At 37.0% G+C, this 18987-nt stretch overlaps 2 long non-coding RNA genes across 9 annotated transcripts in view; one reads left to right on the top strand and one right to left on the bottom strand.

Moving 5' to 3' along the window:
* Positions 1-14527, bottom strand: part of LOC110479805 (uncharacterized) — a 61739-nt gene extending 47212 nt beyond the window's left edge. For all 8 annotated transcript variants that reach the window (XR_002466990.2, XR_002466994.2, XR_002466991.2 and 5 more), the window contains exon 1: positions 14086-14527. This is a non-coding gene — a long non-coding RNA (uncharacterized LOC110479805). The remainder of the gene's footprint in view (positions 1-14085) is intronic.
* Positions 13339-18987, top strand: part of LOC110479824 (uncharacterized) — a 154001-nt gene continuing 148352 nt past the window's right edge. The window contains exon 1 of the long non-coding RNA XR_013340481.1: positions 13339-13418. This is a non-coding gene — a long non-coding RNA (uncharacterized LOC110479824). The remainder of the gene's footprint in view (positions 13419-18987) is intronic.

Here is an 18987-nt window from a genome sequence, read left to right as displayed (position 1 = left end):
AGAAATGAGATGTTCTTTCAGCATCACTGAGATAAAGTAGTGCTGGTCTGTTGAGGAAAGCACTTATACATAAAGCACTTTGTTCTGGAGGGACTTTTTTAGATTTTGCTAATGTCAGTGAAAGGTACCAGCTCTGGAAGGCAAAAGCGCACAACTTCTATTTGCCTCAGCAAACTTCTGCTTTTGTTTTTAATCAATCTGGAAGTAATTTGAGTATGAAAATAATATGTATTCTCATGAAAAATCTGTTTTCATGCTGCTTTTAACTGCCGTGTTTAGGAAATGTGTTCTTGATTTCTCAAGATAGGTATTCTGGTAGGTAACAATAGGAATGGCACTATATGAGGGAGACATTGTCTCCTTGTCATTCTTAGAGCAGGATAAAATGTGAGGCTTCCAAGGCTGTGGGAAATGAGTTTTCTGTACGTGAAATGTTTTGACTTCTAACTAAAAGATTGAGTTCTACAGTGCCACCATCTTTTAAAGATCAAATCCACATGGCACTATATGGAATACAATATCCATTGTTCATACTTCTTGAATGACTTGGAATCATGTGTTAGCATGATGAAACCAGATGGGATGTTCAAACATTAAACTCCATTCAGTGGTAGCCAGATGTCTTTCTAGGAGAATGGGGGAGGGATCCTCCAAATAGAAATTTCAGAAAAGATAGCAACCATCAAATTTTGAGCAATTTGTTCAAGTGATAAATACATTACAATTGTGATTCAGTAATCGTTTATCTTTTCTTAGGCAAGTTTGATCTCTCATCTTTGCTCCTGTCTTCAGGTATGGACGCATCACCTGATCCATAATGTTTATTCACCCTTAGCCCTGCTTTTCCCCTTAAATGAGGAAACAAAAGTAAAATAACTTGGCAAGTAAGCTAGGAGATACAGGGTTTGCTTTTGTGGTTCAACTAACATCTTGCAAACAAAAAAAATGGAAAAAGAGGGCAGCAGAGAACAAAGTAGGTAAGTCAAAAGCATACTGCAGAATGTAGTACTAAATTTTAAAAAAGTTTATCGAATGGTTAGCAGCCACTCAATAGTTTGTGTCTCTAGATTAGATTAACAAATGTTTCTATTATAAGCCAGTTATATCTGCAGCAAGATTTGCAGAAAATTCATGGATATCTCCTTGTGTCTTAAAAAACAAAACCTCTTCAGTTGTGCTACCTTTGACCCTTAGAAAAATTCCACTACAGTGAGCTTGCAGCCATGTGGAGAGACTGTAAATATGTTTAGACAGGTGGTACAGTCTGAGGCCTTCTTTAAGGAAATGGAAAACAATTCAGGTTTTCATTTGGAAATATTCTCGTATAATGAAGTATGTGTAGTATCTTTCAGTGCAGAATGCCTTTTCCAGTGAATCTCACTGCTTGTCATTAAATAAAGTACAAGTTTTCAAACAGAACAATTGATAAGTCTCCCCCACATTTCTCTTTAATGCTATCTTAACATCATTTATTTTACATTTGTGCAGTAAAAGAAATGACAGCCAATTTAAGTTTCTAAATTTAAAGCTACTGGATGACAAATCCTTGGCAAGGAGGGGTGCACAATTCTAGTCTTCGTTATGCTTGCTGCCTCCTGTTGTAGAGAGCTATGGAAAAAAGGAGCAGGAAGCTCATTAAGATCTTGTAGCCAAAGGCCACAAACCCTTCTCCCATAAAAGTCTCAAATTTTCTTGACTGTCTCCTCTTCCTTTGCAACATCCAAAACATGCAATGAATCCTGAGGGCATCCAGCAGGAAATCATTGCTGTCTGGTCTGTGTAAATCCCTAAGAAGGAAAGGACAGGATATAGGCACTACATGGTGAGTTACTCATCAGAGAAGCATTGCAGGAGTAGAAACCTTTTCTTAATTTGATAAAAGTTGGGAACTCAGCCAAGTCCCACTGGTCCTTTCAATGGCCTTGATGTTCTCACAACCTGTGCAGGCAAGGCATCATTCTCCTTTCTCCAGGAATGTGTTTGGAACACGATGGAGGCCTACCCCACTGGAGCTTGCTGGGATGAGGCTAGAGGTGATTCCCTGTGCTGGTTGCTACAAAGGTACAAGTGTGTTGCCATCTCCTCAGAGAAAAAAATGCAGTTGTGCATCGAAGTAGATTCATGAACTCGATACTTGTTCAGTGCTAGTCTCTGTTCCTTTTGAACTATTTCTTAAAGTTCAGGATTTTTTTTTCTGTGGTATAAATTTAAACCAGTATTTCAGCAAAAACCTTCTTGATTCCTCCTAAAAAAGGACAGGAACTTCATCAGCTTTTTAAGTAACTTAGGTTTCACTTCCTTCATTAGCAGGACGATAGATTTTAATTTTTTTTCATGGAAAAGACCTTAAGTTACCCCATATTTAATACTGAGCCTGAAAAACTCAGCTAGAATACTGATACTGAAAGAATAGTCCTAATTAGTGATTCTGTAAATGAAGTTGTGTAAAATTTATTCCCTGAATATAAGTACAAAGCTGGCATAGAATAGTGGTTAGAGGGATATTTTCTTTCTTCTCTTTAGGAAAAAAAAAACCCAAACAAAAAATTCCATGTTTTGTGGATTTGAATATAAAATAAAGCAGTAAAAATTGATAATTCAACTAGATAAAACTAAAAAATAAGTTTGCCAATGAGGTGAGGAAAGAGGAAGCTTGGATTTACATACAAAATGTCAAGTGAATCCCACAGATTGAAATACACATGTCCTGTAAGTTGACTTAGTGAAATTCCATGAGACTCTGCTGCTTGCTTTAGTGTAGTATTTTGTGTTTTGAGGAAATAACAGAAAGTAATCAGATTGCAACCCAGGTTTTTGAGGTTTCTACAATAATGGAAATGTAGATTTGAAGTCCTGATCTTTCTCGTTTCAATTTAAAGAAAAGTATTTCTGTATCTTCAAACTGCTCCATTAAAGGGCACTATTTTACTTGCATTTATGCTTTCAAGTAAAGTTTTAAAAACTCTCATCGTATGTAGAGTACAATTGTGTATTTATGTAACTAGTTCAAATCTTTATATCTTATGTTTTGCTGTTTGCAGAGGAATACAGTGATTCAGGTCAGAATTGCTTAGCGAAGCAGATTAGATAGGGGTAGAAGAGATGGGTAAGAAGCTGGTAATCAGCAAATGGATTTCACAAGAGGAATCTGTCTCTAGTTTTAGAATTTTGTGAGCTGATACTCTGACGCAAACCTGAGCTCTGGTCCTGACATGAAGAGAATCTGGAAAGAAGGATGATTCTCTTCATTGTCCCTGATATATTAGGAAATCATTTACTTGAAGAAAACTGGAGGCTTTTTTAAGTATTATGCAAGACTGAACTATTACATAAGAATTACAAAAGGAGACACCTGGTTGTTTGGGGGTTTTTCGTTATAGCTGTTTTCAACTGACATGAAAAAAACATGAAGCACAATTCAGAGATGTTTTGCTTTAATTTCCTTTCTTCAAGTAAACTGCATAGTGAAGGCACTAGCAATGATTGTAAGATAGAGGATGAGGGAAACCTATTCACAGGAAAATGAAGATTCAGTGGACAATGCTTTGTATTTTAAGTGCACATATTGCACATAGGAGAGACTGATAATTCATAAGTGTAAATGAATCAAAGCACAAGAACAGTGTCCTATTTCTGCCATGCTTTTTTTTTTTTTTTTTCAGCATATTTAGTTTTCTGTCTGACAATTATAACATATCAGTTTAGAATTTACAGGAAATAAGACTGAGTCTCTTCTGAAAGCCACAATTTTGATGTTCCAAAAGAGAAGAAAATGAATTTATATTTTTGGTAATGTAGTTTTTATTTACTTAAATTAGCATCTTGATTAATTTCAGTTTTATTGTAAATCATTGTAATGTCAGTTATTTCCAAATATTGCAAAACCTTCATCTTAGTTTGTAGTCCTGAAAAAAAAATTGAAAATAGCCCCCTCCCTAAAGCCAGATAAATGAAACCACTTTTCCAGACAGAGGATTCTGATGTTCTGGCAGTGAAGGACCCAAATGGCTGCTTGTGCTGATACACAGCAGACACAAAAGTGATGATCTTGATGAGATAGTAGGTGAAAACTGTGAGAATTTACTTCATTCTGTTTATTTCAAGTCCAACTCTTCAGTGCTCTGTGTTTCCTTTACAGAAACAATGTCTGTTTTCAGTCTGCAGAAGTAGTTGAATTCTCAGCTGTGCAAAAAATACAATTATGACAAGTACACTTGACCTTCAGTGAAATTAAGGAGAGTACCACCTGCACTAAATATGTCTTGTAAACAGTGTCAGGAGCAAAGGGATACAGTCTGGCTAGAAATCAAATCCAGTTGCATGGCTTACTGCAGTAATAACTTTTCAGGTTTTTAAAGTTTTGACTTCTAATTGTACCCTACTCTTAAACAAGGAGTGCTGATGAGTTGTTAGCAGCTGCACTGTGAACAGGAGCACTCTTTGTGCTGAGATAAAGCTACCCAGCTCTAGAAATAGTCTGTCATTCAAGAAACAACCTTTTTTTTTTGTTTCCCCATTATTCTCTTGTAGTTTCAGTGTTACAAATGAAATTGAAAAACATTAGAAATCTATTTCAGGATACACTTCCACAATATTTTGACCCTTTAACCTCTGCCTACTCCTGGAATAAACTACTATATTAAGGTCCATATTTTGTTTTAAAGAAAAATCTCCCCCAAAATGAGACCCTGTAAAACTATCTAGGTAATAAAGATGACCTAAGCTAACTTTTATTTAGCGATGTCATAGGAAAACACTAAAATATTTCTTTAGAGAGGCAGAGTGTCCTGTAAGCAGTATAGCTGCTTAAAGAGTATCTGAAAGGTAATCCAGTAGAATAAATGTTTTAGTCCAGATGCAAACACATCTCTGTCACAGCAATTCCCTAAATATAAACCCTCATCTGAAGTCTTTTTTTTTTTATTAAAGTCTCACCTTGAAGTAATGCTATACATAGAAGATGTATTATCCTGGGCTATTCTGGCTAGACCAGTAGGGTTTTCCATAAAGCCTACCTGCTGCTATTGACCTCTTTTAAACTAGTCCTTTTCCTCCTTTCTTTTCCCTCAATGTAATGAACATTTCTCAGCATAACTCAGTGAGGCAGGAATGTGGGGAAGTCAGTCAGTTATTTAAAAGTTTTAAATTTCTAAATAATTTTTAATTTTGGGGGGCCATAGTTAGCTGGTGTGGATCACAAAGTGCAGGAACCATGACTGGACAGTCTTGGATTTGCAGAAAGCTTTATGCCATTGGGTGAGTTTCAGTGCCTGGTATTACACAGTGAAAATCTTCAATGCCAGGTGAGACCCAAAGGAGCCAGAAGTCCAGCAGCATTGGGTGCATGGGGAAAATGGATTCCTTGCCCACGGTAGCAAGAAATGCCCACAGTACCCTTTCCAGAAACAACACAACATCTCTAGTAGTCTTGAAGATGATGGTACCCAGATTATATTTTCTCCTCAGAGAAGTTAAATTGTAGACCTCAAAAATCTTGGCAGCTATCTACTAAACATAAAGCATAGAGAAATAATTGTGTGTATTTTTATATTGTCTTCATTACTGAAAACTGTAGAATTAATAGATTTAAGGGACTTCTTATTTTTGTAAATCAAAGCTGAAATTGTACAGACATTATGTAATTTTGCTTTTTAATTATTATTCTAAAACTGTTGTTTTTCTTTAAAATTTTTATCACTTCAAATCTCATTAATAAGTCTACAAGAGATAATTTTTTTTTCCTGAGGAAAATGAGCTTTATTACCTAGACTATTTTGTAGCAATGGGTTTTGTTTTTGTCTTCCATTTCCATAGCAAAGAGAATTAATTTAAGAGAGATCAATAGCATTGCTGGCATATGTTGCACACTCCTGGAATAATTCAGTGCTGGGAAGCATGAGATGAGTTTATATTTAATTTTGTATCTTGTTGTACAGAACTATGTAAATTAAATACCTTTACAAAGAAGCTTTTGTTTTTATTAATTTAATGCATTAATACTAATAAGGAAAAATGTGTAAAAGAAATCACTGTGTGTACTTAGGATAAAAAAATGTGCTAACTCTTGATATTGGGTGGGTGTAATGAATGTGTAAAGTGCTCTGTGCACTTTGCAGTGTGTGAAACCTGCAAAAACTTCCAGTAATGTTAAAGCACTTGCAAAAATGTTGCACCTGGAGCAGGGAGGAGTGAAGAGGGCAAAGGTCAGCATTAGGCATTAAGACACTGACTAAACAGACTTTACACTCGGTGAAAAGTCCAGACAACCCCTGCAGTGTCATCTTACAACTCTGGTTTTCTTCTTTTCAGGACATAGTAATCCATAAATACACTCAAGTCACCAGCAGCTTAGCTCTTCCCCCGCTTCTCCCCCTTTTTAACTCTTCTTTCATTTATAATTCTTACATAAAGATTGGAATTTTTAACCCTTTCCAAGTCTTTTAATCAACCTTGGGAACTGCTTTTCTTCACTGTTGTCATTTGCTAGACTTATCTGTTTAAATCCTTTTCTTTGTGAATTTCTCTTTTAGAAAAATGGTTTCAAATATGCTGAAAAAATAATGCTTGAAAATAGTAGTACAAACTCAGTGTATGGATAAGACATTCTGGGAATTATCTGATTTTTACTGATTATACTGATTTTTAACTGCCTAACAAAAGGCAGTTATTAAACTCTGTAAACTACTTAAAAGCAATCTTTGTTTCTGAAGCTTATTAACCAGACACTCTATGTAAAATATCCCATGGGATGTGGTATAATTTTGTTTTCCTGCAACTACTTCTGAGCTTATTTGTTTGGATAGATGAAACTAGTTTCAGCTGGGATGCTGCAAGAGGAGAATCATCTTGTTTGCCATTGTTTTTTTCAATCAAACAAACCTCATCAATTTCTATAAACTGGAAAAGTGCAGAGGTAAAACAAAGATGTGTTTGTACTTTTATTGTACAATTAAGTCTTTCAGTTTTGCATCTATTACACTTAGTAGATGAAAGCATAAGACCAAACTGATTTTAATCATTTTATCTGATCCCATTATCCACATCCCATGGCTTAAGAGACTGGATAGACTCCTAATATAGTCTGGAGCTTTGACAGTAAAAATAGGCTGGTGAAATACAGCCCATGGGTTGCATGTAACCGTGCACATTTTGCTCACTTCCTCTCCTTGTTCTGAGCATTGCACGAGGCTGTACTTCCATGCAGGATATTTTCCTCTCACCCGCTTTTCACTTCCCTACCCTTTCTGTAAACCTACTGAGATGTTCAGCAGCTTTGTCACATTGCCTTTTTCATTAATTATTTTTATCTTATGAGCAGCACTGATGCAAGATAGCTGAAAGTCTGAGTATTTCTTTCATGCCGTACATGAATATTGGTTAGTAACAACATTAAGAAGAATATATTTCAATTTTTTTTTGTTTTGCACAGAGATCCCTTCTATTTCCTCAGGGAGAGAAAGCAAAATTTCCAGTTCCATATGTGTGACATGGTCATTACACAGTCACAAAATGGTGGCCTCAAAAGGTCTCCTGTCAAGTCTCTTGGCCAGTGCAGACTCAGTGATTTCTGTTCATGCGCAGTGATTTTTAGCATTGCTGCTGAAGGGTTTCTAACTTAGTCTGTTCGGTGGTGGCAATCAAAGAACCATCAATAGAAACAGAAAGGTGAATGTGGGAACACAGTTTAATGGGGGCAGAACCCAGCAGAGGCATTTACTTTTCAGGTCAATGTGCTCTGTAGATATTTAAGACCTGTTTCAGCATGATGCTTCGGGCACGTGCTGAACTTCGAGGTGGTTCGCTAGGTGGCCTTCAGACTTTATCAGTAAGAATACACTCTAGGCCATTCCAGGATCACCTCTGGGCTGCAGAAGGCCACAGGCAGCGCGTGTCTAGGGCCCAGGATTGAACTCTGCTCATGCAGTGCAGTATTTAACCTGCTCTGTCTCACTGGTACCCTGGGACTCTCTCTTAAATAAGCCATTACTGGGGTCAGTTTTAGTGGTAGGCCTTGGACGAGTGTTGAATCTAGAGCACCTTTACAGATGGAAAAGCATCTTCCATTTATCCTATATTCTGATATTTTGTTGTAAGTTAGTAAAAAATAAGAAATGAATGTTCAAGTACATGAAGAACTTTTAGAAAATTAAGCTAGAACTGAATGACATTGATCTCTTGAGAAAGAGGCTATGTATCTTGTCTTTTTGTATCTTTCTTGTTGTAGAAATACCACACCAAAAACGATCTCACTTAATAACAAAAACAAAAAACCATTATTCAGTCTAGTATTTTATGTTGTTTTCAAGCATCTGAGGTCTCTCCTGAATCCTTTTCTGTGGTATCTCTTTGCTGACCTCGTAATTATAATCACACATTCAAAACTTAAATTCTGATAATGTGACATAGATGAGAATCCAGGCACTTAAATGACTTGCCCAAGGCTAGGAAGCATCTTGCTGGAGAGCTGAAATCAGACCTTTTACCATGTCTGCCTGGCCAGAACCAAGGTCTGTGCTTTGTTTTATGTTCTTAGGCATGTTTCTTCATGCACGTTATTTGGGCTGCATGCTTGACAAATAGCAAAGGCCATGCTGCCCACTGAATTTTCTCCTGGATTGTTTTTCACCTTAAGTTCAGAAATGATAGTAATTTTAATGAAACCATTTCTTTTCTTCAGGTTTTCCTAATGAAACCATTTTCATAACTCTTTTTCAGAATTTATATTCTACAGGTGTTGTTTATTGATCTAAGCTTATAGTGACAGTATGAAACTACCAACCATTCAAGCATAATGTTAAACTAAACTGTGAGTACAGTGAATTTGTCCAAAATAGTACAGCCATAAGTCTGTTGCTATTTTGTTGAACCAACCAAAGTTGCTCTATATTGCTCTCAATTAGTCTTTTTCCCCACCCCCTTTTCTTCTGAAGGATTCCTTTGCCCACTTACCTTATCCATGGGCTACATAAACATATAAGTAGGACTTTGTGCATCCTTTGCATACTCGTTAAATCTCAAATATTGCTATATTGTTTCACACACATCTCACTAAATGCAAATAAAATAGTAGGTAAGGCTGCAATGATGTTCTCTGGGTGTGTATTTCTATAGGTAATGTTTGTGTGTGTAATACACACAATTTTTACAGTCTGTACCTCACATGTAGATCACACAGACACAATTGAGGCTGATCACAACCAATGCAGTGTAGGTGGGATGCATGTGGGTAAAATCAATGCAGGTAAATTTGAAACATTTGAAGATTACAGATGTTTTAAGGGTCAATATTATGGACAGTGGAAAAATGGATTTTTCAGACTCTTCTAAAATGTGCTTTTCAAAAATTTTTTTAAGTACCATATCTTTCAAAACTTCTGCCTTCATTAGAAAAGGTAAAGCACTTCATGATTTAATTCAGCCACATCTTTCAGTCTTTTTGGTCATTCTTTCCTTGAGTTTGTTTTGGGAGGTTTGTTTCTAGTTTCATGTATTTTTGTTTTAATATTTGGCTATTAAATGATGTCAAGTACCTGCATGTCTGGTGTCAGACATACATCTTCCTTGTTACATGCATTTCTAAAAGGGGAACTCACTATGAGTTGCCTGAATGCTACTACATTTGCTGCTGTACAAATAAAATACATTAAATATACTTAATTATTTTAGCTCATACTAGAAAAGATTGAGGACAAAGGAGAGATTGATGCAGTGTGCCTTACAATGGTCCTACTGATTTCTCTACTGGCCTTTCCTCTGCACATGGTCAATTAGAATTGAAAATCCTGTGCTGATTTCATTCGCTGGAATTTTTAAGCAGGTCAGGAAGAAAGATGTTATTGAAAGGAAAAGTCTCATCTAAATAAGAAAAGAACACGTGGCCATCTGGTCTAACTGTACCATGCTGAAAGTAGTTTTGACTTTGCTCTAGTTTGAGCTTTGCAACAGTTTGCTAAAATATCAAACAGAAATGTGTTTACATTAAAACAGTCTGTGTTTTTAATCTATAAAAATGCAATGTACAGTTGTCTTCCTATCTGTAATGCATGAGCTCCTTTGACCCTGTTACCTTATTGAGACTGTCTGTGTTTCTGGTAGGTTCTCAAGTTACCTCAGCTCTGTAGAGGCATAAGTGAAACACCAATCTTTTGAAAGTTTTGGATGTAATTCTCAGCACTTTATTCCTAGGACTAAAAGTCACACTTCTGATTGAACTAGGAAAGGCTCAAACAATCAAATGCAACAGGAAGCATGGGGGGAAGAGAGGAGAGGAGAGTTTAAAAAAGGAAATTAGAACTTGAAGTTTGTGTGAGTAGCACCGTGGAATTTGCACAATCAAATGTAGGCCACAGGCTAAGAGACAAGTTGTAATAGATATCAAATTTTCAAGGAATGGAGTCATAAATATGCATGAGCTTCCATGATTGCATTATTTCAACATCAACTATTAAAAAGTTTAAAGAAGTCAGTAAAAAAACAGAGTACAGCAATTTTCACACAAGGTAAACAAATTCTTCTTGTAAAAAAACTAAAACACAAAGCTCCAAATTTCAGGTATGTGGACAATAACAGCAGGAGAGGATAATGCCATTTTTAAAGCAACACCGGTCAGGTATCTCCTCCCTGCTCTAGGCAGAGTTTTTGTACCAGAACTCACAAAACCCAAGAGACCTTGGTGGGAGAAGGGGAGAGTGTTGAACTAAACATGGAGGCAAGGACCCTGTATTCATATTCTCCAGCTTAATGCTTATCTCTTATGTGATTAGACATTACTTTTACACTGACAAACATTGCATAAATTGCCAACTGAAATACCCTTCTAAGACAAAATAGTGTGTAAATCACTGCTGAAGTTTAGAGAAATTGATTTGCATAGGATTTCAGCCTCTAGGAAAGGATAAAAATATGATTGCCTTGTCATTACCTTAAGAAAATGAAAGTGAACACTTCATAATTTAGCTGCAGGCATTATTTCAAAATACATTCTTTAAAACAAGTGAAAAATTGTGTTTTAAAACATAATATGCCAGGAAAAATAGAAAAGTAATTATGACCTTAATATTATGAACACATGTACATGCATATAATTTACAAATATATACTCCTCATGTATAACCGTTGTGTAGTTTATTTGTATATTTCATATAAGCAGTGTAAATTGTTCCTTTAGAAAAGCATTAAATCCCTTATTTACAAAGAAATAAAATGCAGGAATACAAATTTGACCACAGCTCTTGATTCATTCACTTAATTTTTCTGACATCTCTATTCAGGAATTTTTACTTTGCTGTGGATATTGCTGCCAGTACATGCAATCTTTTGTTTGCATGTCTCCGCTGCTATTTGGAAAGGAAGTTTTTTTTTAAGATTAAATTTATGGGATACTTATGCTGGCTTTCTTTTTTCATAGTGTTTCTAAGCAATATCAGAGAAAAAAATCTAAAAAAATTTATCACTTTCCTTTAGGATACCTGTTAGAGTGATTAAAATATAGTTTAAGCATTTTCAGGAGTAAAATAACATTGTACATGTGTGCATGTGGTTGTGTATTTTAAAATGTGTTTTCTTTTAGGTCTTTTTCATACAAATTTCATATTGGAAAGCAAATATTAGTCATCGTATTTATCACCCCATAATTTGTACCGCAAGACAATGAAATTCCAAAGAATTTAGAAAATAGGTCGATCTGCACAGCATATGTTTATAAATTAAATAGAATACAGGCTTTGAATCTGCCTTTCCCCTGTATGTCTCTGGTAACCCCACCCATAGCCACACCAAATGGAGAGCAACTATTTTGGGGAGTACTGCATTCTCTAGCCCAACTTTGTGGCACGATGGCACGGGGCCACTCGGCATTTCTTTGGGCTGTGCACCAGGAAGGCCAGGGCGTGCAGGGCCAGCTCAGTCCCCTGCCATGCTCCCCTTCCTCGGTTTGAAGGCAACCTATTCACAAAGCATTTTGCTACTGCCTCATTTAAAACTATCATAAAACTGTCTAGGAGCTCTTGCTAATTCTCTAAACGCAAGTAATTTGTAAGATTTCAGCTTGATGGGCATTCAGGAACAGGTATCTGTACAGTAGCCTCTTGGCTTTATGTAATATATCATATGCGCATAGAAAATCTTTACATATATTTGAGAGTTACACAGCAATTATGTAAGTGATGCATGAACTTCACATAAAATCCTGCATTGACTGTAAGCCTAGAGTAAAAATCACAGTAAAACAGGAAACACTGGATGTCCCTAGTTACGCTGTGTTGGAAAGTGTGTGTGCGTGTGCATATGCTTTGCACAATAATGTGTATATATGTTTACAAAGTTGCTTATTTTGTATTTTTTTTGCAAATCATAACAAAGTTGAAACTGAGCCTGGCCGACATAAGGAGGAAAGGCTTGTGTTTGTCTTTAATCTTTTCTGCAGCACGGTTCAGACTTCTGTCTGATCTGCACATAGCAGAGCAAGGGGCTTGCCGTGCATTGCGTGCAGGCTCCTTGATTGTGGAAGGGAAAAAAAAAAAAAATCTGGCTGGAATCCAGACAGGCGAGCGCAGTGCTCTGTTGATCATTGTGTCTAGCCTTCAGGTGTCTCAGCTCACAGTGGGCGGCGGTTGGGGGAGGGGGAGATAACAGGAGGGCAGACAAAGAATAAAACAGTGTATTTACAAAAAAAAAAATCATATGTACAAGATTCATGTCAAATCCTATTTTAAAAAATGCTTCTTTTAACGTTCCTTTCCCTGCAGTGGAAGCAAGCAAACATCTGTCCAGGAAGATTTATTTAAGCCATAATTAGTAGCGTCTGGAGTCTTTCAACAATTTCTCCTTATTGCACTTAATTTTTTTTTTTTTAAAAGAAGTCTGCTCATCTTTCACTTAGAAACTGTTTTCACTTCATGCATTATTAGAGATCCAGCCCAGCCAGGACTGAGTCAGATTTCTATTGTCTTTGCTTTTTCCCTTCCGATTGTAGTTTTCAGAATCTAACTTTTGGTAGGGAAGGGGGGTGGGAAGGATCGTGCAGGCAGGGGGGAAAGACCTTATTAAAGGTCTTACAAGCATGTGGTGGGGGAAAACAGAGCAAAAATACAAATCAGTGCTGTTTATTACACGGTTATTCGTTTGGGTTGAATTTCTTTTCTGAGGAAGAAGAAGAAAAAAAGCGCTGCTTTGTCTGTTGCTTCTGTTTGAGAACTCTCATAAATCTTGCCCAGAAAGCAACTTGGGCTTAAGGAGATCTGGCCAGTAAAGCTCTGGGAAACAATTTCAATGTCTCCTGCTATGGATATTCTCTTCTTTCTGCCCCCTTCGCCCCCACTGCCCCTTCCACACCGACCTTCTGACGTTATACCGTAAAGAGACCCACACCCTTTCCCACCCCATCAGGAATCTGAGTGAATGCAAGCTGCAATCTAGAGGTAAAGTTGCTTATCAAAAAGCCTCTCCTCATGCTGAGCGAGTCCAGATATTATACACTAGTTGTGTGTTTTCAGTCCAGCCATAACCCTTTCCTAACACTCCCCCCCTTGCCTTGCCTCTCCCCCTCCCCCCGTGGAAGGGGTGGGATGGGAACCTTGCTCGACTTCATTGTTCCAAATGTAAGAGCTATTTGCCCCAAAGTGTCTTTGCTGTCTTTCATAGCTAATTATAATAACTGTCAGATGTCTGCAAAGTCTGGGCTGCCCTTGCTGGCGGAGTTAAAGTTTGCCTTTATGTTTTCCCCTTGGGGACAGATCAGGCCTGATTAGACACAGAGTACAAATAAAAGTGAACAACATACGTGTGTAGGGCTTTTTGTCTTTGTTTTTCTTTATGAACAAAGCAGCACGCTGGCTATGTCAGGAAGCAGTGTGTCATGCAGCGTGCATGCAGGCACTGCCCTGGAGGATAAGTCGTTTTTGCTATTTTTTTTTCTCTTTCTTTTATTGAAGCATGCAATAAATATTTCTGAATTTGAATAACACTTTACATACTTGCTCATCTCATAAGAAAAGTAATCACTGATTTAGGGCACATAGCATTTTGACATTTTTAAGAGATTTGCTTTTCTGGGTGAAAATAAAAAGAAATAGAGCCCGTACTCACAGTTTCGTTGTGCTGTGCAGGTCGCTGTCTCCTTCTGCAGCGAAAAGGAGGGTTGGAGAATGTCAGGGGTGCAGAATCCCAGATAATTCAGGAGAAATGTACAAATTTGCTTCCTGAAGTCGCCTGGAAGTCAGCTACTTGTGCTCAGACATCCCATTGCTGTTCTGCACGCTATACTATCTGCAGTTCTGAATTGAACTAAATACTGCCCATGTGAAAGACAGGGGAAACACAGTCATGTGGGACACACAAATCCACTCTATTGGCTCTGAAGGCACAACTTCAGCATTCTTGCATTTCCACCATTGGTTAACAGTTCAAGCTGAAAGAGTCTAGGTCCTCCTAGTGAGTCCGTTTTCCCTTTATGTTGGAAGAATGACTGTAGGATTTTACAGTGACAGGATTAGTTAAGAAAGAGACTGAAGTCATCCCTTTGACTGAAGCTGGTGGGTGGGGATTGGAAGCTGTGCTTTTCTCAAGTCGACGTTTTTCCTTTTTCTGCCTACATTCTCAGCGTCAGGAAATACTTGCAATTAACTTGGACAGCAGAGAGAAACTGAAGGGACTTTTTTGGGTTCAGGGTTAGGGACCTGACTTTTAGAGCAACACAGTGTTACATACAGTACAGTGATTTTCATGGGAATAACTAATCTGGTTTACTAGCTGGTTATTTTTCCCCTTTCAGATTTTTTTTTTTTTTCAAGCTCCGAAAGGGTTATATCAATATCATGTATCCTGAACTTTTGCATCAGATAAACCAGATAAATCCAGCAGTTTGAGAGCCTAGACTGATAATTTGAAAACAGAAGAAAGATTTTTACAGAATTATTGGATCTCTGGGGAAAATTATGATGTGGTCATACTAATATTTTGAAAGAAGCAACAAATTCCAGAAAAGTTGTAATTGCTGATATTTGATACTAATGAAGATATAAAGATTAAGTAGGAGGGAAGAAGATTGACTATTCCCTATTTTGGTATTCTGTCATTTGTCTAATTTAGTTATGCCAGCATGAGCAGTAATTTGAAACGGTACTCAGTCATGTGTGACATACTTCTCCAATTAACCCTTATTAAAAAGACCTTTCCCAAATCCCATATGCATGTTTTCCTAGAACTACAGAAAACAGAGGTATGACAGATTTGCAGGGTTTGTGTCCATCTTCCTCTCTGGGCAGATTTATTTCCTCTTACATGTTTCCAGTGCGATGTCGAGTGTAGTTCTAAATACACCCAGCATGTGACTCCTGTTGGTAGACTGTTGAACTTGGGGCCAAATTTAGCAGTTGAAGTGCTTAAATATGCTTGGAAATTTCCCAGAATAATTAATCTGGAATAGTAAATTCATTATATGTCTGTGGTGTACACAAGGCCAAGCCCAGACTGCTCTGCTGGCAATCATAGTGTATGTGAGATCCTATTTAGCAGCTTCTCCCTGGCCCTGGCTGTCAAGGCATCTTTCTGTTTCTTCCAGTCAGGCTTGTTCAGTCCACCTTAAACCAATGCTTCTCCCTCCTCAGAGTTCACCCTCTTCAGCTATTTATAGACTTTTATCATCACCTCACTGACCACCCTTGTCATCACTTAGCTGAACACCATATTCCAGGTGTAGCTGCGTAAGATATGGGAACATTCCTCCATATTCTGTGACCTGGTATGGCTGCAGCAAATCAATATGTATTTGCTTGATATGTGAGCAGGAAAAATACATCTCTTAAAAATAAACTGACACACCTGACAAACAGGATTTTAAAGACTATGAAGGCAATAAATATTCTACTGAGTTAAGAAGGCCTTGTAAAGATCTTTGCTTCTAAGTACTAAGAAGATGCAGAGTAGCATTTTTTTTCAGCAGGCTCACTTATAAATAATTTTTAGTAACAATATATAAGAGGTATGGTTTGTGTGTTGTTTGGCTTTTTAATCTTCATAAAGAACGATAATTGTCTGGTTTGGATAAAATAAGGCTACAGCAGTAGCATCCAAACTTTCTTTCCACCCTTCAAAAATGTTTTCAGCTCTACTAGGCTTTCCACATCTGGACTCCAGAACACTGAGGGAAGAGAACTGAAAACCCTGGGAGACATTTTCTTTTTTTCACTGTGCTGGTGGTCTTCATAATTTTGGTTGCTTTTTTTTTTTTTTTTTTTTGTGTAATTCAATTAAAGAGGGAAGAAATACTAATAAAAGAAAAATTACTCTAGAGAGCAGTAAACTCTTTGGCTTTAAGACCAATACGTGGTCTTGTCTTAAATACATCTTTTTCATGAATGTCAGTTTCTGATTTTAAAATGCTGAAAAGCTCTTTACAGAAAAGGAATAAACATCTGGGTTCATTTATTATTGTTTAGCTTTTTTCCTCAAATAACTCAAGAGTGGATTTCAGGAAAGTCTAGGGACTCTGCAGCAGTGATTATTTACCTGCATTTCTTGAGCCATGAATGAAAGACCTAGATGATACAAGCAGATATTTTTATGACTCGCAGTATTTTGGAGAACAAATTAATACTTTGCATCACTGTTGCTTCTAGAGAGAAGTGTATCTTTAAATGTATTTGTACATCTAAATGGACATTTTATTCTCCCTTTCATGTCCATTGAAAAGAAAACAAAATGAAGATTTAGGCTACATCATATTCACTCTCCTTGAATAATAAACTGCTGCTTTTACCCCTATTGTTGGTAAAGATGAATTCATATTTGTAACAGTCAAAGAATAAGAGCATCGTGAGATTATCACTGTGTGGAAAGTAACATTGCTTTGCTGATTCTGTCATTGTGATGAAATTTAATACATGAGATAAGATGCTGGCTGAACTGGGCTGTCAGAGGTTGGAGATCCTACTGCTCTGTGGTCCTCCTTTAACACCATAAATCTCCATTTCTGGGTTTGGGTTAGGCTGTTTTGGTTTTGCAGCTTTTTCCCCCCAGTCTAGCAAAGATTGGTAGGGATGCTTAACTCCTGTCTAGTAGAGATCCTGTTCCTAAGAATTTTTGATTTTCCCTGGACAGGAACACTAGGAAAGAAAAGACATGACTAAAGTTAGTTAGAAATTATAGTTACTAAAGGAGCATTTTCAATATTTGGAAGCATTAGAGAGCAGATGGTTAGTGTGAGGGTGAGGAAAAGTAGGATGGGCTTGAACATCTTGTACAGGGTGCCTTCACAAATAACTTTTAAAAACAGCTATTGATTTTTTTTCATGTGGAAATATGAATTTCCACAATAAGCTCAATGTCTACTTTGGAGGAGAAGCAGATTTGCCCCATGGCTTCTTCTTAGTAAGGTATACAACATTTAGAAAGACAAAAATCAAAAACTGAGATAAATTACTTTCAGAAACAATAAAGGTACTAATGCAGCTTGCATGTTGATGTGTTGCATGGATACTTCTGAAAATATGGGGTTTTTTTACTGTTACTTTAGACAGTCAAATGCAGTCCTATCATGTGTATGATGCAGATTTCATGTTGCCCAGCATTTTTAAGCCTTCCCATTTTTCTTTCAGTGGAAAGTAATTGAACTTCATAGACTGTGTATTTGCTTAAAACTTTGCCAGAGAATTCTTGCTGTTCTATACACCTTTGCTTTTTATAATTCAGCAGTAGGTGGTATTTGCTAAAGTTTCAAGCTTATATTATTAGTCACTGCTAGTAAAATCCCTTGAGGTTCGTAGTGCATAAGCAAAGAAGAAATCAGACAAAAAAAATCTATCTCGGGAGATACTGGAGAAGCTGGAAAAAGTCAGAGAAGAAGAAAAAGTCATTGAAAATAATTGAGAGAAAGCACCACCTAAAAGCCATTTCGTGAAGAGAAATTACCAGAGCCCAGAAATATGCACATGCAGTGTGTGTACATATTCTGGAAATGTTCTATATCCTGGTAAAGAATAGCCCAAAGCTAACATGAGGAGTTTTTCAAATGTGTCTGGTGCAAGAGGGTTGTGAGTAAAGGTTTATTCTCATCTCCTGCACCAGTAGGGGTGAAAGCAGCTGAAATGTCTGAGCAAATAATCTTTGCTGTATATGACCTAGTTGGGCAGGCTGCAATATCTACCATTGCCACAAAGAAAAATGAGTTTAGCTGTTAATATCATAATGGATTTTGTGAGGCTTTGGGGGGGGCAGGGGCAGGGTGTGTTTGTTTTGCTTTTGTTTTTTTCCAACTGAGTCTTATTCGTTGGTCTCCTCTATTTCTGTTGAAGAAGTGAATGAAACCACATGAGGTACTGGGAAGGTTTTTTAACAGTCAGAGAGGAAGCTGGTATCCCCTCACTAGTGAAGGTCAGAAGGACTTACTCCTCTTTCCTCTGCAAGTCTTCTGTCTGTTTAGGGACAGCTTTTTGGTGGGTAGCTTAGGTAATATGGCTGTAAGTTAACCACTGTAAAAAAGTGATCTTGATATCTTGATCTATGCACTGGAATTCATGCATATGTTGAGCTTGTAGTTGTTGTTTATTTATAAACCTGATTTTGGTTACAGGGCTGTTAGTGAGGAATTCTGACCTCATTCAAGTGAAATTAATACAACAGGAAAAAATCCAGGATTGTTAACTAATTGATCCTAAGATTTTTATTAGTTTATTCAAGTGAAAATTAAAATAATCTGTTTAGAATTGTATTTGTAAAAGAAAAATTCTAGATAAAACGAAATATTATTTAAACAGTAGGTTGGCAACTGCAGTATACCTCAGATCAAACTGAGTGACACGAGTCTTTAAAAGACATGAGTCTTTTAAAGCTTGGCTGCAAATGAGATCACCAGAGAATTAGGCTATCCAGAAACACTTGATCAATAAAGCTAGAACCAACCATGCTTTTGATCACACAAACCTTAAAATGAAAGTTAGGTAAAGGGTTTCTAGATCACATCTGTGTATTCTGGAAAACCTGGTCATTTCT

This window comes from Lonchura striata, chromosome 9, assembly GCF_046129695.1.
Source record: "Lonchura striata isolate bLonStr1 chromosome 9, bLonStr1.mat, whole genome shotgun sequence".
In the NCBI taxonomy this organism is placed as follows: Eukaryota; Metazoa; Chordata; class Aves; order Passeriformes; family Estrildidae; genus Lonchura; species Lonchura striata.
The sequence above is the reverse complement of the archived record's forward strand: the minus strand, read 5'-3'. Positions and strand labels throughout refer to the sequence as shown.